This window comes from Leptopilina heterotoma, unplaced genomic scaffold, assembly GCF_015476425.1.
Source record: "Leptopilina heterotoma isolate Lh14 unplaced genomic scaffold, ASM1547642v1 Lhet_221, whole genome shotgun sequence".
Taxonomy (NCBI): domain Eukaryota; kingdom Metazoa; phylum Arthropoda; class Insecta; order Hymenoptera; family Figitidae; genus Leptopilina; species Leptopilina heterotoma.
This window is the reverse complement of record NW_025110939.1, coordinates 621307-644815: the sequence shown is the minus strand read 5'-3', so window position 1 is coordinate 644815 and position 23509 is coordinate 621307. Positions and strand designations below refer to the sequence as shown.

Genomic DNA, 23509 nt, shown 5'->3' with positions numbered 1-23509 from the left:
TTATGAAAAAAATTTACATTTTAAAAAATAATTAACAATTTTGTAATTACAACAATAATAAAAAAAAAATTTGTTGCAAAATTTGCAACAAAATTACAAATTCGAAAATAAAAGGAAACAAAGCTACTGAAAATTGTTACTCGGGAGTTTTCGGGGTCGCTGATTACGAATTTGATATCAGATTTTAAGAATTCAAAATGGCGGATCCAATATGGCGGACATCATTTTTAAAAACTGATGCAATTTGCCTGAAAGTTGTTACTCGGGGGTTTGTGGGGTCGTTGATTACGAATTTGATGCCAGATTTTAAAAATTCAAAATGGCGGATCCAAATGGCGGATGTCATTTTTAAAAACTGATGTAATTTGCCTGAAAATTGTTACTCGGGGGTTTTCGGGGTCGCTGATTGCGAATTTAATATCAGATTTTAAAAATTCAAAATGGCGTATCCAATATGGCGGAAATCTTTTATAAAAATTGATTCAATTTGCCTGAAAATCGTTACTCGGGGGTTTTCGGGGTCGCTGATTAGGATTTTGATTTTAATTTTTTAAAATGTAGAATAGCGGTTTCAATTTAGTGTATAAAATGTCCAAATAAAAACGAGATCAGAATAAAATGTTTGTCTACCTTCGTGACAATGTGAAAAACAATTGCCTAACGCAAAACCGGCATCATAATGATTAATGAAATATTCATTTCTATATTCGTAATAATCAGAAAAACAAATGCCTAACGCAAAGACGAAATCAATCTAAAATGCTTGACTATATTTGTGAAAATCGGAAAACAAAAGCCTAACATGAGAACGCGATCCGAATAGAATATGAATCTACATTTGTGACAATGCGATAAACAAATGCCTAATGAGAAAACGATGTCAAAATTAAATGTTCGTTTACATTGGTGACTATAGAAAAACAATTGCCTAACATGAACTCTAACATTGGATTAGTAAACAGCGGCCCTTAAAACCCCATACTAACAATTTTTAGGCAAATTGAATCAATTATTAGAAAAGATGTCCGCCATATTGGATCCGCCATTTTAAATTTTTAAAATCTGACATCTAATTCGTAATCAACGACTCCGAAAATCCCCGAGTAAAAATTTTAAAGCAAATTGAATCCGTTTTTAAAAAATATGTCCGCCATATTGGATCCGCTATTTTGAATTTTTAAAATTTGACCTCAAATTCGTATTCAGCGACCCCGAAAACCCCCGAGTAACAATTTTCAAGCAAATTGAATCAGTTTTTAGAAAAGATGTCGGCCATATTGGATCCGCCATTTTGAATTTTGAAAAGGGACATCGGATTAGTAATTAGCGCTCCCAAAAACCCCCGAGTAACAATTTTCAGGCAAATTGAATTAGTCTTTAGAAAAGATGGCCGCCATATTGGATCCGCCATTTTGAATTTTTAAAATATGACCTCAAATTCGTATTCAGCGACTCCGAAAACCTTTATATACGAGAAATGACGTGAATTACACTGCTACAAAAAAGTCGGTAATAAAAAGTACTTTATTGACCTGTGAGCGGTCAATAAATTACACTTTATTGCCTTAGGGCCATAATGGTTACTTTATTGACCGCTCCGCTGGATTTTAAGGGGAACAGGTACATAATGTGTCCATAATACGCCTTTGTTGCACAAAAAAATTAGACGACTGAAAATCTTATAAATTATCGTATTTGAATGATTTTACTTCATTTTTAAAAAATGAATTCTACGAAGAAGGAATTTTGAATATGATAGACACATACATTACAGGGTTGCAACAGGTTAGGGAATTCAGGGAACGTAGAATTGGTTAAATAAATCAGAGAAAAGTTAGGGATTTTCATTGTAAGTTTTGGAAAAAATTAAATTTTTAGAATTCATAAGAAAATTCCAAATTCTAGTGTCTTTTTTGTTTGCCTCATAAACTAGGAAACTATTTCTATTTCTGAAAATAATTTCATTTTAAATAACTTAATTTTTTAAGAAGTATTTTAAAGTTATTACTTATAAGTTTAAGTTGGTATTTACTGCGTTTTCTTTTCAAAATACTTCTTTTTAAAATTTTTTTCAATCTCTTTAGTAATTAGTTTAGAATTGATTTTACTTTTTTAACTTGAAAGCAATATAAGTGATTGCAATGTCAGGCAATAGTACTGACTCTGATGATGTTTCCGTTGATTCGGGAAATTTATCCTCTAATGAATCTAAGAATTCATTTGATCAGGCACAAAATGATTTTGATTCTGAGCCAGAAAATGACGAAAAAGCGAGAAAAAGAATGCTTACTAAAGGATTGGATGCAAATTTCAGTAAGAGCTAGTGTACACAGTGAGGCATAAATTTATTCTCCGCGCGCATAAATGGATAAATTCTCTACGAGCATATATTCGCGCCTGCAAACATTTTGCGCAGACGCAAATATCCGTCTATGATATATCATTAAAAATGTGAAGCCGTGTTTCGACCGATTGGTGCATTGAAATTGAACTGTGACGACTCGATTGTGGCTTCGCGCGGCAGCGAATGAGAGAGAAAACAGGAACGAATTCATGCGCGGAAACGATGAACTTTTGAGTTTCTTTATATTACTCGTGAAACATCATTATTTATTATTCTCTAGCAAAAATTCGTCCCTGTTTTCTCTCATTCGCTGCCGCGCAAAGCCAGAATCGAGTCTTCACTGTAGAACTTCAATGCACCAATCGATCAAAACACGGTTTCACATTTTTAATGATATATCGAAGACGGATTAACCTTTTTTAATTTTCGAAGGCTTATTTTAAAGCTGAAATTCTAACAAAGATTTCTGTGTTTTTAAAAAACATTTATCTAAATTTTTTTAGATTTTTGAAAAAGTTGAAGTCAAGAGACAAAAATGAGAAAATTCGATAATTTTTTTTATTTCTTTCTCACTCTACAACTCAACAAATAATTATCGAAATGACTTTAAAGACGGCTTATTTTACGCAAAATTTAATCAGCTTTCTAACCGTATTTAATTCTTTCTTGTATCTCCTTTTATCTCCGAGATATGATTGAAAAAGTGATGGCATGTTTTTTTATAGAGTCGAATGTAATCGTCCTGATACTTTTGGACGGTAGTGTACATTAAAAAAAATTTGTAAAGTTTATGAGATGATAAATAATAACTAAAAAGATTTACATCCCAGAACGCGACATTAGTATTGATGAAAGTTTAATGGCGTTTGAGGACAACATAATAGCTTACGCTATACTCCGTAAGAACAATATGTGTGAGGGAGAACGCTTAAATGCTATACACAATCTTTCTTCACTCTCGCACAATGCCGAAGGAAGCGCGTGGAGCCTTCACTCAACGCGTTGAGTGAAGCCTCTCATCTCGTTCGTTATTTCTAAATACATAGTATAATAATTAATTTTTAAAAATTAATTATTTTAATTATATTTTTAATTTTTAGTTTTTCTAACACTCATGGCTTTTATTAAATTTTAAAATAAGTCATGTGGTGTTTAAAAACAAACTTATAATACAGAATATTTCAATATGCCATATAGCTTTTTTTAATTCTAATGTTAATTCGTTTTTCCTGAAAGCCATAAACATAAAAAAAATAGTTTGATTGCCGAAATAATCTTTCAGATCGAAAAGAATTCCTTATTGCCTTTGCCCGAGTTCATTTTCTACGCGATTTCGAAATAGTGATTATGCATTCTCAAGAATAATAATTAATAATAAAATTTTGTAAAAAAATTTTGTTACGGAAATGGCGTAACACTCATTGCCTACTAAATGTTGTGAGAGAATGTTTATTTAAAAAACCAGCCAAGAAAGAAAGGTTTGACAATTTTACAATTAGTTTTCGGTGCAATCTTGAGCTTTTTGTCTTGTTCATTCTCATCATTGACATGTAGACTTCCACTATTGTAGGTAACATTTTGGTAGATTTAATAACTTTTATTTTTTTATCTGGACAGATAAGCATTTGTTCTACAAATATAAAATAATTTGTTAAATCATTATAAACAATATAACCGACGAAGGTGATGACGTTGATGGTGTTCCTACGGAAAAATTATATAATAAAATTTTTTTATAAAGAACGAGAAGTTTGGTTTGTCGAAATTAAATTATTGTTTGATTACTCTGGAGTTCGTAAGAAAAACGTTAAAGCTATTGAAGTACAGGTTGCATTAGATTTCTATACCAAGATGACAATAAGTAGAAGTTTCGGATCAGTCAAATTCTAGTGCTGATTCTTCTGAAAATTCTCACGAAGAATTACTAAAGATCATTAGCAGCCAATGTGGGTGCCATTTTATACAGAAATGGATTTTGCGGAAACTAACGTTCTGAACCATTTAACAGTAAGGAATAGAAGTAAATCTGCTAGTAAGGGGCCATACTTAAATTACGTAACCCTTCAGGGAGTGGGGTAGGTCAAGATATTTGTTACACTCAGCACAAAAAGGCTCTAATGTACGTAAAAATTTGTTACATTGGGGAGAGAGGTGTAAAATGACAGAAAAAGCGTTACGAAATTTAAGTATGGCCTCTAATAGGAAAAACAACTGTCGAGTGGAGAGTTTTTGGAGATTACAGACTTCATAACATAAATACTGTTTCGGATAAATTCCTAATACATTTATTGCATGATGAATTTCTGTGCATGTCATTTAGTTTGCGAAATGCAGATAAAACATTCCACAAATACAATTTACCGCGCTTTCCTTGATGATTGGATATCTCGCTTTGGTTCTCTAGAAATTTCGTCAACTGTCCAAGGAAGACAGTTTGAGTCCCGAGTATTTAGCGCATTATTAAACATGGCCGGGTATAATAGAATAAGGACAACTACTTATCACTTTGTAGCCAACGGGTCAATTGAATGCTGTCATTACACAGTAAAAGCGGCGATAATGTGTCACAGCAATACGAAATAGATTTATTCCCTATCTACGGTTATGCTTGGTTTGCGAAACAATGTTTTGGACTCGACGACATCACCGACAGAATACAGGGCGATAGACGAGCAAACCAGTCAAGCAAATACAAATAGGTCTTTAAGCCATTAAAAAGGTTCTATACCAACGACTTCACAAAATAATAAGTGTAGTCCTACGTAGGCCGGTGCTCAGCACTTATGTAAACAAGAAAATAGTCTTATTTACTGTTCCAAAGAAATAACATTTCTATTCAATCAAATTTTATTTTAATTTTAATGTATGGAAAAAGAATAAAAAGACTGATAATACAGCGATATTTCTACATGAAAAATAAGCTATATCTTTTGTTTAAAGGTAATATTTATTAAATAAATGCAAAGTATATAAATAGATTTTTTTTACAAAAATAAATATAGATATATTTTGTTAACTTTCGATGGTAAAATGATTTAGTCAATGGACTTTGTAATAAATAATAATACTTATATTGTTATATTATATTTTATAGCATTATACATGCACTTACACATACACTTTCAGTTTTATTTGTGTTATCAAACTACGATAGCACAGAAATTCCTTTTTAATGCATTGTGTAAACTATTTTGCTGTTTTTAAACAATTACCTCGCACTGTTAAATTATCATTATACTAGGAGGAGGGTATTGTGACGACTTTTTTCTTGCACGTAGGGACGGGGATAGAAGTGCGCGATTTTCGTCTTACGTTATTTATTTTTAGTTTCGTCTAGAACCACGCTGTATAGACAAGCATTTTTCTAAGTTATTTAAATAAATGTGAAATTTATATAATTTTATCTTTGAGTTATAATATTTATCATGGACACATCATTTGTGGGAATTTATCCTGCGAAAATAGTTTTATAAACAATTATGTTTTTAATAATTGTGAACTTCCCTCACATTGAATAAAGTGAACGCCATCTTATAACACGTTAAACAACAGGATGACGTTTACTCTATGTTGTCTGCTCTATGAAATCACCAGTTTTGTGCATTTGGAATAAAAAGTATCGTAAGTAAAAACAGCCATTTGTTCCCTTCTTGCTTAATATACTGTTTATGATGCAGAGAAACTAGAGTTTAATATTTTTTAATCATTATTGTTTATAACAATTTAAATAAATTATTTTATGCCTTATACGAATACAGGTCATATTATTTTAATTTGAACTAATTAAGATTATGTGCAGTAAAGAAATAAGAAAATAAACGTCCTTTTTTAAAAAATTTACATTACGAATTTATTAATTATTGATTTAAAAAAATTATAAACCATGAAACATTAAAAGCAGATTTCAAGGTGTCTTGAGAATTTATTATCTTTTTGTATTTAAAAGAAAGAATACTCAAATTGATTAAAAATTGTAGACTTTAAAAAATTTTGCACAGGAAATTATAAAACAAATCCCACTGTGACACGTAGCGCAGTAAGCGAGCAGCTTGTTAGCAATTTTAAAAATTTTTTTTTTAAATCTTCTCTAAGCAAAAAAAAGTTTATCAAAAAGTCGGGAACTACTTTCTAAATGAATTAATAAAAATGTTTACTAATTTAAATTAAAGACTGACTTTTTGCTTTTGAATAAGTAAATTTTAGGGTAATGTCACCATGAGTGGACCGCCTCTTAGCTTTTAAGTTATCTGACAGCGGAAACGTGAAATAAATAGTGCGAATAGCAGCACCGCACCTAGAAACCGTAAGAAATTAAGTTCCGCGATAAACATATACGTTATCGTTTGATGTAACGCGTTTTTAAGAACTCAAACCAAAAAAAGTCGCTCTTACAATAAGTAAAGTGATTCGGATGTGTAAAAGTAGTGTACAATTTAAGTTTTAAAAGGTAACTTATTTTTTTCCTACTACTTTGAACATTCAAATTGATTGTCTTAGTTTAATTAGGTGATAATTTTTAATTAAAAAAAAATTGTGGTGGCTGCCATAAAAAGTTGCATGTCACCATGAGTGGACTGTTATTCTATTTTTAATGTCAGTTTACCATTTTTGTGGATATAAATTGACAATAAATTGGTTTGAAACTATGTTTTATGTTCTTTATTAATTTTATTGTGATATTGATGTGATATGTGCCAAAATTATAAAAAATGGTTTCACTTGCAAACATTACGACTCATACATGGTCTGAAGCTGCATAAGCATAAATTTTGCTTTAATATATCAGAATTATTAAATACATTAAAGAATTTAGAATAACCTTTGCAATTCTTTGAGATTTTATTGATTGTCGGACTCTTTTCGCAATTTGTCAGGAGTGGTCTACTCAAGGTTACTCTTTTCTCATTCCTTAAAAATTAGCTTTTTTTAAAGTCAATTTTTTTTCAAAAAAAAATCAAAGCTATTATAGTATAAACACTTATCTAGGGATCTAAACTAAAGCTCGGAATAGAAACCTCCGATTAATTTGCTTTCATAAAGAATTTTTTGAAAAAAAGATTAAGCAGTCCACTCCAGGTAACATTACCCTACTAATAAAAAGTAATTTCTACTAATTTATTAGTAAAATTTACTAATTCAAAAGCAAAAACTCAGTCACTAATTCAAATTAGTAAACATTTTTACTAACTCAAATTCAGAGAGTATTTCTCAAGCCTGGTATACGACATAAAAATTCGGAATGAATGATGAAAATTCATTAGTAATCAAGGAATGTTTGAAAGAAAGACTTTTTCAGAATCTTAATAAAAAAAAATCAGGCAGAGAAGCAGGCGCAATGCGCCTACACCATAGGGTTTCGTGGCCTAAAATGACAAAAATGATGATAATGATAATGAATGAATAAAAAAAAAAATAATAATTTATTTAGAAATTTTTTTTTTTTATTAATTGTTTAAAAATTTTAATGAAGTAATTGGTTCTTTTAGTACTTTCGAGTATTTTCATGTCGCATATGTTTTCAATGAAGATATGGAATAGGAGTGATTGAAAATATATTATCAAAAAGTAAAACTTTAACAAATTAAGAATTTAATAATTTATTTTTAGCAATATACAAAAATTCTGGAACTATGTAAAAATTAATTTTAATCTTTTTTTTGTTTTTTGTCCCTAAGACTGTAAATTTTTTATTTGGAATCAATTGTCCTTTTTTAAAAAATTGTAATGAACCATGGAAACCATGGCAACGGTTGTTATGGCAAACATTAACATAGCAACGGTTGCCATGGCAACGGCTGTTATGACAATCATTACCATAGCAACGGTTGCCATAGCAACGGTTGTTATGGCAAACATTAACATAGCAACGGTTGCCATGGCAACGGTTGTTAAGACTTAAGACTTAGGACTTAAGACCTTCTTATACCGAAGTTGCCATGGCAACGGTTGTTAAGACGTAAGACTTAAGACTTAGGACTTAAGACCTTCTTATACCGAAGTTGCCATGGCAACGGTTGTTAAGACGTAAGACTTAAGACTTAGGACTTAAGACCTTCTTATACCGAAGTTGCCATGGCAACGGTTGTTAAGACGTAAGACTTAAGACTTAGGACTTAAGACCTTCTTATGCCGAAGTTAAGTCTTAAGTCCTAAAACTTAAGACTTAAGTCTTAGGACTTAAGACCTTCTTATACCGAAGTTAAGTCTTAAGTCTTAGGACTTAAGACCTTCTTATACCGAAGTCTCGGTATAAGACTTAAGACGTAAAAACTACGGACGGACACCGAAGTCTCGCTATAAGGGTTTTGGCCCTTGGCCACGAAACCCTAATATATCTGACCTTTAAGGATACGAGTGTTATAACCCTGTAGTGCCGCGGTACATATATATGTACCACTTACAAAACTCTTATAAATTTAAACCTATTAAATTAATTGAACCTATTAAACCTATTAACAATTAATACAGCTCGTTTTTATCAGCAACATAACTATACTATATGTAAAAAATAGGAAAATGCATATTAGGATTATAATTATTATAAACAATAGGTAGAATATTTATAAAAAATAGCAAATTAAAATGTTTTTTAAATAAAATTTGATCAAATTTTATTTGTTTCTCAGAGTATTTTTTTACTTTTAAAGTGTATAATTTTTCAGCATATTTTGAAATTAACCAAACTCGTAATGAATAATTCTTCTAATACTGAAGAATGAAGTAAATTTAGAAAAAAATGTATGCTCCTTAAGGTACTACTACACTTTAGAAGGCTCTTAAAAGACCAAATTTAAAATTTTTTTTTCTTAGGTGTTTTATTATAAATATTTAAAAAACTTTTTTGCCTATATTAGTACATATTTGGAAAATAAAAATAATGGTTTGTTTTTAATTTTTATTTAATATCATAATTTGCAGACATCATTCAGATCGAAACTCCAAAAAGTTAGTTGTCCAATTGCGGACAGTTTATCTCAAGATTGACAAATCGGAAACAAAAAATCCAAATTGCTTTTTAAAAAGGAAGGTGTCTTGCATAGAAATCTACCACCAATAATGAAAAATCGACTAAAATAAAAAAATAGCAGATGTTTCAATAATTTTTGTCAAAATACACTATGTTTTTTAGTATTTTTCTAGTCTGCAAAAATGTTTTTTTAAAATTTTTTAACCAATTTCTGGTAAATTCTCACACAGGACACGCTAACAAACAAAACGAGTTATTATTTATTAAAATCGGTTTAGTAGATTCAGAGATAAACTGTCCGCAATTTGAGAAAACGTTATTTTGAGAAAAACGCGTTTAAACTTATATGTATCGTTAAAGGCCATCCATAAATTACCTAAAATTCTTTTGCAAATTAAAAACCCACCATTCTTTTCAGACACTGTTACATATATTAGCACCAATGTTTCTAGTGGTCGTAACAAAAAGCTGGATCCCACCGACCCCTTAAAGACTTATTTAATTTGTCAATGACTTTTTACATTAATTGAATATTTTTTGGAAAAATTTACTTTTATTTTTTTAAATTGGTTATAAATACTTTAGGAGGTGTTTTCTGAAGTCATAAGGAGTTAAAATATAGGAGAACGTTTTTACCATATTTTTGAAAATTTATGATTTTCTGAATGAAATGGTCAATCAAAAATCAATTACGCACCATTTTGCAAAAAATCAAAATATCTAAAAAATCCTACGTGTGTCAATAGCTGTTGATGTAAAGAAAATGACAACATTTTGGTTTTTTTAAAATTAAAAAGTGAGGACACGTTAGATATCCAGCCATGGAACCCTAAAAAAACAAATCCATATGAGATAAAAAAATTTTTTTTTGCTAAACGTTGGTAGTATTATTATTAATGACCCTATACATTTGCAATCGAAAAAAACATTGTTTTTAAAGGTTTCTGAGCCGGTGGCCGACTACTGTCTGGTTTACCCTAATTATAATTCTTTTAGCACTGAAGAAAAATGATTCACATGAAAAATTACGATTTTTAAATTTATTCTTAACATAATTGTCTATAAATAAAATATGTGCAATCTGTACAATACATTTTCTACTGTAGTGTTGGTGCAACCTGATACTTTGATGCTATCCTTCCTGTTTGATGACGTTTTAAAAAGTCGTGACGTATCTATCAAAATTTAGTATCCTTCGTGACGTATGAACGAACTTTCACGTCACGAACTAACAACATTTTAGTGACATGTCGTGACGTGTGTCACGACATTTTAAAACCCCGTCAAACCTGAAGACTTTATAAGTCTGAAAATATTGAGTTTAGAAAAAAGTTGTCAGAGAATGAAAATTTTAGTTTTTTTCAACTTTTAAAAAATGTAAAAAAAAGTAATATTTTTCGAAATTTTATGATTTGACTTTCCCGGCTTGCACATTGTAAAGAAAAATGTTTACCAAAATACCGATAAATAAATTTAATCCTTTTATGAAAAAAAGTAGATAAGTAAATTATGTAAAGGAAGACATTCTGATGTTATTTATTTTCGAAAGAGGAAGAAAGCCATACCGTTACCTGAAGAGAGACAATTTCATACCCCCAGTTGCAGAGCAAGAAAATAGGCTATTTTCGTGAATTTTTTTAACAAAAACTGCTGAACTGTTTTAAACGATCAATATATTATCTAAAAGTACAGATATTATAGGTATACATTTTAGAATTTTTTTAATTAAAAAATATTTAATAATTTTATTAGAAATTTCTGCTAAATGAAGGTTCTTTTTATTATTTTGTTTTTCGGTGACCAAAATTGTAGGGAACTGGATCATGTGAAACAAAAAACATCAATATATTTAGTTAAATAACACTATAAACTAATGAATTAGTCTTTAATCGAAGGATTTGTAAAAACATATGTATTTTTGACAAAATGTCTGACAATCAAAATTCGTGTTTTGATTTTCACTAAAAAACGGTCGTTGTTTCGGCTATAAAATAAGAATTTTTTATTAAAAAAAAATCGAACGATTTCAAAAAGATCGTTTCAGTAGTTTTCAAGTTATTTTGGTGAGTGAATTCAAAAATGCTATTTCGAGTAAAACGCGTTTAAATTTTTAAATTCAGTTTACAGTAAGAAACTTTTAAAAAAAATCTATTTCGTGTCCAGATAGTACCTCTTCACATCGTTTAAGTAAAGTTTTTTTACTCAGATCAGTGTATATGGGTCTGATAGCGTTCAAAACATTTGTTGGTAGTGGTTTATAATCATGCTAGATAGTCGTCAACGCAACGGATTCTGTTCATTCAATGTTCATATCTTAGTCAATTTTGTTGGGATCGACTTGAAATTTAAAGGACGTATTATTAGATAGTTATGCTTCAAAAATGTAAAAAAAAATTGTAAAATTTCAATTTACAAGTAGGGGTAACCCCTTAATAAAAGAGAGATGGGAATTGATTAATTTTCTGCGTTATAAAGAGAGAAAAATTTATGTTGTTTATTTAGAAAGAGGAAGAAAGAAAGATATTTTCACTAAATGTTATTGAATAAGAGATAGAAAGAAAAACGAGAGGCCTGCTCAAGTACCTAGGCAATACCTAGGTTAAAAAACTTTACAAGAGACCTATTGTTCAAATTGTTGTTTCTATTAGTAAAATAAAGTATGTAGTCTATTTTACGCGCCTGTATATATTATATTAATTTACCTGATAAATTAAAAACAATATTAATCAAAATATGATGCGTCAAGTAAAACAAATATCAACTGTTACAAAACTATTAGTGATAACATTTGGTTTTAGTTCTTATTGTTGTTGCTATTTTCTGTTTCACTATCAATTGTGATCTTCTATTTTTTCATTTCTTAATTATTATTAATAAAAAAGAAAAAAACAGCTCGCATAGCGCGCTAAAATTTATCTAGTTCTATATTAAATAAAGACTAAAATAAGTCCAAGAACGTTAATAAATGTTTATTATCTTTGGAGAAATTTAAAAATTTAATTACGGACGGTAGTGTATCTCTGCTTGCAAACTTTATAATTTTCAAATGTTTATAATGTTTCGTTAATCAAAGGTAACAAATTAATACTGTAGGTACTTTCCTTTAAAAATAAACTTTTTTTGTCTTATTCTGTTATTGCGCATGTCCTAAATCAGTTTAAATCAATATAATCTGACCTCCAAATAAACAATTTGCGCATCAATACATGGTAATTTAATCTTTTAAAAACATTGAGAACATTCTTAAATTTGCAATTGTTTAAAAGAATTGTTAATAACAATTATAAATTTTTATTTTTTAGCAATCGCTTTATTTCATCTTTATAGTATAGACTTTAAGCTTTAATTTAAAAAAATTCACTTAATTATCTTTATTAGTTTCAAAGTAATAATAAAATGAAAATAAAATGATCCATATAAAACAACAGCTCCAATGTCAAGGTAAATTTTTCGTCCTGGCGGTCCCCGTGTGGAAAATGTAAACTGGTCCTAGCATGGTCCTGACTATTTTGCCTTGTTATTAGCTTGGTCCTAGGTGGGCAGTGTAGATTAGACCTACAATGTCCGGTGACGCGATTTTAGCCTGGTCCTAACTTGGGAGCCTAGTTAGGACCAGTTTATGGGTCCATTTTAGAACCTAGCAAGGACCATCTCAGACATAATTTTTTATTTCTTTATAATTTTAATTAGTTTAAAAAATTTGTTGAACAAATAAGCTAAATTATTAATAATAAACAACAGTTTTAATAAATTATTATTATTTTTTTCAATTAAATGATGACCAAAAGCGAATTAAAGTTCATTGAAAAAAAAATTACCCCTGTTTTTTTTGGTAATAAATTATTATTAACCCATTAACACCACCAGGACGCAAAATGTACCATGATTTCACGACTCTTATTTTGTATGAAATAATTAGTTGAAAATGTTTGGAAATACCATTCCCGACGTATCTCTTTCGGAATATGAAGCTAAAATTTGTTTATAATTATCTCAACAAAATTTATAATAATTTTATTGCAAAAAAACACACTTTTTTACGAAAAAAAATTTTTTCAATTATTAGTAAAGTATGATTTCATTGTATACCCTTTCAGGTCCTTACAATCTCCTCAACATCACTACTAAACTCTTCTAACTCACAAACTCTTCCTCCATGTCCCTACTTTTGCGGCTACAGCCGACTTAGGTTAGGAGTACTCGCATTCGCCTGGACATTTGGCCAGGGGAGAGGAAAACTGCAGAAAACCTACTTTCCGAGTACAACCGGTTTATTGACGTCGAGTCATGAATGTACATTTGGATAGCCATCACAAATGCACAAACATAGCCTCGGGCGTCAAACCTCCCGTCTGATATATCTCGATCAGCGCAAAAACCGAGACTGTAGCGATATTCACAGAAGGTCACCCATCCAAGCACTAACCGCGCTCAAATGGTGCTTAACCTCTGTGATCGCAAGCCACGAGTTCCGCCAACCGAACTACACCATCGCCATCGGTCAATTTTTCAATTATTATTTTGACATGGAAAAATAAAGAATATGGTCTCCAAAGCACAAAATATCGCGTCCTCGAACTTTCTCTCAGCTATAAAAATCTATAATTACTTTTTTTAAAATTCAAGATGGTGGATACGAAAATGGCCATTTTTCCAAAATGCAAAAGGTCGAAAAAAAATGTCAGGTATTTTTTTTCAAAAGTTATTAGATTGGTTTGAAAATGGTTACTCGGGGGTTTTTGGGGTCGCTGATTACAAATCTGATGTTACTTTATTAAAATTCAAAATGGCAGATCCAATATGGCGGACATATTTTTTAAAAAGTGATTGGATTTGCTCGAAAATAGTTACTCGGGGGTTTATGAGGTCGCTGATTACGAATCTGCTGTTACTTTTTTAGAATTCAAAATGGCGGATAAAATATGGCGGACATATTTTTTAAAAAGTGATTGGATTTGCTTGAAAATAGTTACTCAGTAGTTTTTGGGGATGCTGAATACGAATCTGATGTCACTTTTTCAAAATTAAAAATGGTGGATCCAATGTGGCGGACAATTTTTTAAAAAGTAATTGTATTTGCTTTAAAATGGTCATTCGGATGTTTTTGAGGATGCGAATTACGAATCTGACTTCAGAACAATATTATGTTTATTCTCTACGTCCATTAGCCGTCAACAAAATTTTATTGACGTTGCCCAGCTCTTACCACGAGGAGGTCGACGTGCAAAAAAGGTACTTTTTTATTTTATTTTTAAAATTTTTTTTGTTTTTTTTTATTAAAAATTTTTTTTTTTATATTTTAATAATTTTTTAAATAAGTAATATAAAATTTTAATTCTGCTCTCTAAATCTGAATCAACGATAATTATGACACTTATATAATTATGAAATTTTTTATACAATGATAAAAAAAGAGACTAACACTACATGTGGTTTGATTGAAAACAAGTGACGCACATATAATGCCACATTGAAAGCACAATTTTTGTGTCCTTTTGTTGCACTTTTCATGATAGTGGCAATATTTTTCGAGGCAAAATCAAAAAGCAAAAATTAAATAAAAAAAAATTTTAAATGAAATAAAAAAGCGGCTTTTTAGCACGTCGACCTTCTTGTCAGAAGAGCTGGGCAACGTCAATAAAATTTTGTTGACGGTTAACGGACGTGGAGGATAAACATAATAAAGTTCTGATGTTAAATTCGTAATCAGCATCCTTAATTACCCCCGAATGACCATTTTCAAGCAAATACAATTACTTTTTAAAAAATTGTCCGCCATATTGGATCCGCCATTTTGAATTTTAAAGACGTAATATCAGATTCGTAATCAGCGACCCCAAAAACCACCGAGTAACTATTTTCAAGCAAATCCAATCACTTTTTAAAAATATGTCCTCCATATTGGATCCGCCATTTTGAATTCTAAAAAAGTAACATCAGATTCGTAATCAGCGACCCCAAAAACCCCCAAATACCATTTTCAAGTAAATCTAATAACTTTTGAAAAACATTACTCGAAATTTTTTTTCGGCCTTTTGCATTTTGGAAAAATGGCCATTTTCATATCCGCCATCTTGAATTTAAAGGAAGTAATTATGGATTTTTATAGTTTAGAGTTCGAGGACGCGATATTTTGTGCTTTGGACACCATATTCTTTAGTTTACCATGTCAAAATAATAATTGAAAATTTCTTTTTCGTAAAAAAGTGTGTTTTTTTGCAATAAAATTGTTATGTAATTTTTGGAGATAATTGTAAACAAATGTTAGCTTCATATTCCGAAAGAGCGATAAATTTTAAGTCGGGAATGGTATTTCCTAAAAATGTTAACTAATTATTTCATACAAAATAAGAGTTGTGAAATCATGGTACATTTTGCGTCCTGGTGGGCGTTAATGGGTTAACCCGTGCCTCAAAGCCCCTTAAATTTCCCATGTATTTTAAATAGTAGAAAAACGATTTTTCGTTAATTTAATATAAAATCTAGAGAAAATTTTTTTCCAGTCGGTCCAGGATGTTTCTCTTTTAAAGTGTTCATTGAATGTAGTCCTCTTACATATATTTAACAATTTTTTCAATTTTTATATATTTTATAAATTTTTGAAAAATCCTCAAAAAAGCAAAAAACGGTAATTAATTATTTTTTATTAGTTATTATCATTTTTTCTTATCTATTGCAATACAATTTGCTTTATGAATCTATCAAAATTTAATAAATATAAATTCATTGAACCAATTGAATTACAATCGATGAGAAAAAATGATGATAACTAATAACAAATAATAAATTACCGTTTTTTGCTTTTTTGAGGATCTTTCAAAAATCTATAAAAAATAAAAAATTTGTAAAATATCTAAGAGAATTTCATTATTTGAACAATTTAAAAAAGAAATATCCTGGACCGACTGGAAAAAATTTTCCTCTAGATTTTATATTAAATTTACGAAAAATCGTGTCTTCCCTATTTAAAATACATGGGAAATTTGAGGGGCTTTGAGGCATGGGTTAATATTAATTTATTACCAAAAAAACAAGGGTATTTTTTTTCTATAAACTTTAATCCTAGGGGGTGAGAGCAAAAAAAATCCGACTTTAGTTTATAATCTTTAACGTCCGAGATCCTTTATAAATTAAGGCAAATTAAACGAAAACATAATCCGACTTTCTTCTTTTGGACCACCCTAATGTATATACTAGCTGTCGTACCTGTCACGGTGGTCTGGAAGGCGGAAAGTTCTAAGCAAAAATGACGATAAAATCGACACACGGGGATGTGTTAAAGACGGCTTGGGCATTACAAATTCGTTTGATTTAAAACCCCAGCTGATCATTTAAGCTAAAAAAAGCGTTTTTTAACAATTTTTCTGAAGGGGAAGGAAATTATTACGGTAAACGAAATTTTCAGATGATAGTGTATTATATTTAAACTAAAAAAGACAATTTCCCCAAGCCATACAATAATCCTTCCTTTTCTTCAGAAAACTTGTTTCCACATTGTTTTTTTGAAGCCTGTAAAGCAGACTACTGCTTTAAGGGGGGAGGTAAAGTCTATTCGGTAAAAAAACGCATGTTTTTATAATTTTTTTTGGGATTTAAAAAATATTAAGATCTGAGCGAAATAATAGGATTTTTTTAAGCGCCTTCAAAAAATCAAAGTGCATCTGTTAAAGGAGATGTTTTTTGAGATAACGCTGGGAGGAATTTTTTTTTATCATTTTTCGATTTTTCGTAGCACTTGAAAGCCAAAAAGTCGATTTTCGCTATAAAAAATTGATTTATTTGTTATTGTAAAATACGTAGGGGAGGTCGGGGTATTATTGGACATACTTTTATTTGGTCCAGAAACTCTATAAGAAAATTATTTTTCTCAAAATTTCAAAGCTTGATTTTGTGGTACGATTAATAACCTTTCTTTTGGTACCAGAAATTTGACCTAATTGTTTAAAATTGTACATTCTGTATCAGTTGGCGCAAGAAACTGGTTTTTGAGATTTTAAAAAATCTTGGGGTATTATTGGACAGTTTTGTAAATCGATAAAAAATGAATATTACTGCTGGAAAACGTTTATTTGTTGATGAAAATGAAAGAATATGTTGTAATAAATAAAATAAAGTGAAGAAAATGATAAAAATTATTGAGAATCGCAGTTAAGGCACGTAAAAGTGTTCGGGTTTGCTCCGGCACAACTTAAGTAAACACCTCGATCACAAGCGATACAATGGGCTGTATTTCGGCGATTTTCTTTCTTGGGCATATTTTTCATGCAAATTATGCAAAAATCAGTTTCTTCCTCCGCGTCAGTTTTATTCCTACAAAGGTGTCCAATAATACCCCGAACGCTAATTTTTACAAAATGTCTGCGTATAAGTAACACAATGCAAATTTGATACAAAACTCTTATATACGTCAACAGCTTAAAGTTCAAAGAATATTATAAATATATTTACTTGACTTGGTTCATCGAAAAATGTTATCAAAATGAACAAAACACTAAGTAAAAAAAACACTTTACAAACATTAAAATTCTGTTTGTTATAATAGCGAGGTAACAATGCGTCAAAACAAGTCAAGTGCTCAATAAAAAATGAGATTATAATAAGACGAGTCGATGCTAGTTTGTCGAGACCCCAAGCGTTACAAACGGGAAGAATATCGCGCTGTCCAACAATACCCTGTGTCCAATAATACCTTGACCTCTCCTAATTTTTTATTTTTTAAAAAAAGCTCTAAGGGTTACCTGAGGAATTATGTGAAGAAGCTGTGTGCAAAATTGCAGAACGATTGGTCAAGTAGATTTTGAGATATCGCGAACACGGACTTTAAAAATGTCTAGTTTCAGAAAAATGCTTGAATCAGTAAAGATCAAATGCACAATACTTGAAGTTTGGCATTATTTTTACACGTTAAAACGCAATTTAAAAATTGAGCAATAGGTATTTCTTATCGCACAAGAATCACTCTTTTAAATGGTGTATCGGAAAATATTGCACATTTAATAACAAACAAATTACAAATGATTTTTTAATGAAGAACATGAAACCTGAAGCCTGGACCTGCAAAACTAAAGCACCCATAACTTCGTCAATTTTGCATCGATTGACTTAAGATTTTAACACAACATTCTGGAGATATTATGTAATCATTTAAAAAATTTTAAAAAAGTGCAATACAAAATTTTTAAGACCTTATCCCTTCCTTAGCAGAAAGGATATGTTCTTATTGTAACAGATTTTATAGATAAAAAATATCACGTCCCCAATGAAATAATTTAACGAAAAATTTATTAGGCCATGAGGCCCTTAAAATTGACTTAAATTTTGAGAGCTGAGAAACCTATACATACAGGTTATCCCTTGCAGTCACGGAATTAGAATAATCGACAAAACATTATAAACTCTATTGTAGATAGGGTTTCTTTGGTCGCTAAATTCAAATCCAGTTTCAGATTTGCAAAATTGTTAAAATTCAAAATAGTGGATTTAATAAGGCGACGAATTTTTAAAAATTAAACGGATTCACTGAAAACTTGTTACTTAGGGATTTTTAGCTTCACTGATATCGAATCTGATGTCACTTTTCAAAAATTCAAATTTTTAAAAAACTCGTCCGCCATTTTTAATTTTTGAAAAGTAATAGCGGATTCGTAATCAGCAATCCCAAAAACCCCCGAGTAACAAGTTTTAAGCAAATCTGGTGGGTTTTTATTTTTTTTAAACCATCTCAAAAGGTGGTCGATATATTGACAAAAGAAATATATAAATTTGCTACATTGAAATAGCAAGTTTTAATATTTTGTGTAAGAGTTGTAAATGTAGCGAAAATTGATTATAGTTTTCTCTAATTTAATTAGACAAAATCTGACAAATGAAAACATTTTCCACTAAAACCTACTATCCACTGTAGTAATTTTTGGTGAGCAAGTGTGGCTAGCGAGTGCAGTCATATGGCGCCTGCATTTCTATTGGTTGCTAACTTCGTCAATCTCCGTAAATGAGCCGATGCCATCCGATCATTGACAGTGACTATGTTTCGCGTATGTATAATAAATTTGGATATTATCTACAATAATTAAATATAAAGTGAAACGTAGGTCGTTCCTTATCTCAGAAATTGACCATTATAAATTATTAAATTTTGCATTTATTCCTGTCCCAAGAACTATGTTTGTTTTTATTGTTTATCTCCATTAGTCAAGAATTGACGGGAAACCGGCGACAAAAATCAGTATTTTTTCTTTCACTCTTTCTTTCTGTATTTACAAACGACTATAGTAATTTTACGTACACAATACTTATAAGTTTACTACAGTTGTTTGGAACTATTGGACGAAATAGTAAGAAACTTTGATAATTTGGTGAACATTTGTCGGATTAGTGACTAAGTGTAGAAAATAGTAAAAAATACAAAAAGTCCCCTTATTTCCGGTAGTTGCAATGTGAAAATAGTAAATTCTAGTGTGATTTTATACAAAAATTAGTAATCTCGGTCTCCCCGTGTGTGACTGAAAGGGTTAAGCCTTAACCTGTACTTGTAGGTTAAAAAATCTTAAAAATGATGCGTTGGTTGCGGCGATATCCTTTTATAATATAGGTGGATATACGTTAATATTCGTACCAATCCTTCCAGTTAAATTTCATTTTTTTTAAAATTGAGGTGTAAATATACACATTTCAAATTGATTTCCCGATATCTCACTTAAATGATCAGCTGGGATTTCAAATCAAACGGATTTGTAATGTCTAAACCTTACATAAAACATCCCCGTTTGTCGAATTTGTTGTCATTTTTGCTCGGAACTTTTCGCCTTCCAGACCACCGTGCTGTCTTCGACGGGTTTTAGTTTCTACTAATATATTTGAAAAGGTGTCTACCAATAAGGAATTTAATTTGACTGGGAAAAACTAATAATTAGTTACCATTAACTATTTCATTAAAAAAATATTACTGTTTGAATCAGTAAATGACTTTTCCTATCAAATACTATTTTTAACTAATTCAGATTAACAGAACAGTATTTGTCAATTTGTAGTACTTTATGCGTTTGTAGTATTTCAATTAATGTTTTAAAAATGAATCCTAATTTTCCACCAGCTTTTGGAGTTATGTAAGGTCTAATTAAAAGCTTAAATCTTGACAAATAAAAATATTACATCAATAAAAATTAAAACAAAAAGCAATTTTTTAAAAACTAATTGATATAATACAGCTTTTTTAATTAGATAAGAAAATTCCCGATTTTTCCTGGCGGAATTAAATGCCCGGCTATTTCTCGGCTTTCCTTCGCGGTTGATAGACAAACTGTTAAATGTATTAGTAGAAACTATAACACTTTTTCGATTAGATTCCCACATGAGAATCTACATGGGATCCACTTTCATAAAGGAAACCATATGGATTCCCATGTAAAACCGTATAAGAAATTTAGGGTCATTACTGAGAACCAAAAGAACGCATGGCCGATGGAAGATCCAATAAATGAAACCTCATATTATTGCAATTATAATCGATATCCAATTGTTGAAAATAGGCGAGTTTTTTTGAAGGAATTTTCCAAAGCGTGATTAGATAGGTGGTGATAAAAGATAAGACGAAAAATTTAGACAGTCGGGAACTCACCATAGACCCGAAAACACCCCTACATAAAACGTCGCATTCAAAAGTATTTAAATGTATTGATAGTTTGAATGCGTTTTTAATCTCGTTTTCTGATGCGTCGAAACGCTATTAAAAAGTATTAAAATGTATTCAACTTCATCAAGTTTAATGCAAAGAAAAAACTATAAACGCTTCGCATTGAAATGTGTTCAGACGCATTTAAATGATAACCATTGAATGCGGCTTAATGCTGGAAATTCAGTACATTATTTTCTACATTGAAAAGTATTGAATTGTATTAATGAATTAAAGACAATTTATATACTTCTATTCAACATTTATAAATTTTTTATTAAGTGCTTATGCATTAATAATTAACCAAACATTTTTATACACAGAATACATATAAATGTATTATAATATATAACAAAGTTTTATCATTATGTTTGTATTATATTAAAGAACATTTCTACGCGAACAATTCAATTTTCATCCATACGTCATGACAATAAAGAAAAGTACATCTTTGTCAAATTAAGAGATTAAATTAAAAATTAAATTGGACATTTTTTATCAATTTTAAAGGCTTCTTTTTAAAAAAAATTTCTTTTGCAATAATTTGAAATTAAAATTACTTTTACAATAATTGAAAATTAAAAGACACTGGCTTATTTCGTCATAGCGACGCAAGGGAAAAATTTAAGAATTCAAGAAAAAACGACCATCAAATTGTCCGTCATTGAGTTACCAAAATTCACCGGAAACATAAAGGAATGGCTTCCGTTTTGGAGACAATTCCAAAAGATTAACGATAATGAAGGCATATGTACGTCAGGAGGATAAATTTCAATATCTCCTGCAGACCATAGTTCCCGGCTCCAGGGCGCACGACTTGATCAGCTGTTTCCCGCCTACTGGAGCAAATTATGATAAGGCTATAAAGTGCCTTAAGAATCGCTTTGGCAGAGACGACCTCGTGGTGGAATTCTATATACGAGAGCTTCTCGGTTTGGTGCTGCAGAACGCCGTGAAGGCGAATAATAAACCTTCGTTGGCGACTCTTTATGACAAAATAGAATCGAGCATCAGAGCATTAAATTCCCTAGGAGTTGCTACGGACAGGTGTGCCGCGATGCTATATCCTCTCCTCGAGTCTTGTCTACCGGAGGAAACTTTAAGAGCATGGCAGCGGAGCGGGCAGCGAGCCGAGAACCAACCAGTGGTAGCAGACATTGGAAAAGATCGGCTCACGAAACTTCTCGAGTTCCTGCAGTGGGAAGTGGAAAATGAGGAGCGGATAGGCATGGCGCTAACTGGCTTCGGGATATCATCAGGAACGGAGAAGAGTAGGAAATCCAAGAGTAGGAATGAGCTCCGCCGCTGGTTGTCCACTGCCGAACATCATTGATGTCTTAGATGTGCTGGGAGAAGCGGGTCCACTGCCAAACATCATTGATTTCTTTGATGTGCTGGGAGAAGTGGTCCCGCTGCCAGACACGACTGGCATCATGGATATGTTCGGTAGACGTTGCCGTGGTGGCGGGGCTTTTCACTAAAGGGCAACCAAACAGCAAGAAAGAATGGATTCACAAAATTCAAAGAAAGTACCCCATGTGAGCAGGCCGGAAACGGGAAATCTCACCATCGGTCCCAAGACTGATGTTCAAGTACGCGCGGATTGTAGGGGCGCACAATTTCTTGCAGTGACACGGGTGATCGTGGAAAGATTGGATCCACAGAACATCGTGGAAGGAGAAAAAATAAGAAAGGGAAGCGCGTCGAGCCTTCTGAGTGTGTCAAGCTGCATTAGCGGGAAGACCGTACATAGCGCTAGCACTCAGAAGTAGACGACGAAGCGATAGAAGAGACTCGCGAGATATGCTCGCGGCTCAGAAAGGAGGAGGCGACTTGCCTCGACAAAATGGAGTTGGAGGTCGCAAAGATGATAAAATCTTGCGACATTCAGAAGAACGTCAACAGGACGGTAAAAGATGGACTCAGAGCCATCGAAGTCCTGTTGAAAGAGGCAAAAGTAAAGCATGTCGCAGCCGATGAGTCGGACTTCGATTTAGCATGCGTTCTCAGCAGTGCGGAGTGTAACCACAAGGACCGTAAGGAAAAGAGAGAGCGTTCCTATAAGCGTAATCTCAAAAGCGTCCTAAGAGATGCTCAAAAACGGAAGCGAGAGGGTGACAGTCCAGGGGAGACTCGAACCCAAACCGATAAGAGGAAAATGGAGGAAGCTCCTCCAATGGAAACGGAAGTACCAGATCCAAAGATTCCTCAAATGGAAAGAATGGGGTCAAAAAGATCCGCAGTTCTAATCCGAGTCGGTCAAGGATTAACGTATGCTGACGTTCTGGGTAAACTTCGCAAAGAAGTCAACCCGGACGACTGCCATACGAAAATAGTAGCAGCAAAAGCTACAAAGAAGGGAGACCTTCTGGTTAAGATCAGAGGAGGCTCCGACAAGGGCGCTTTCATCGCTGAGGTCACCAAAGCGGTTGGAAACATAGGTAAGGTGCAGTCGTTGGATCGAAGAGTTACACTCGAGATCCGTGATTTGGATTGCCTTACCCAAGAAGCTGAGGTGCAACAAGTG

At 31.6% G+C, this 23509-nt stretch overlaps 1 protein-coding gene across 4 annotated transcripts in view; it reads left to right on the top strand.

Annotated features, from left to right (window-relative positions):
- Positions 1-5514: 5514 nt before the first annotated feature.
- LOC122502183 (hyaluronidase B-like) overlaps positions 5515-23509 on the top strand; it is a 121608-nt gene continuing 103613 nt past the window's right edge. For 2 of the 4 annotated variants that reach the window (XM_043612108.1, XM_043612109.1), the window contains exon 1: positions 5541-5965. The gene's annotated coding sequence lies outside the window, so the exon portion shown is untranslated. Of the gene's footprint in view, positions 5966-23509 lie in introns of all 4 variants that reach the window. The other 2 variants (XM_043612112.1, XM_043612111.1) reach the window with 2 other exon arrangements.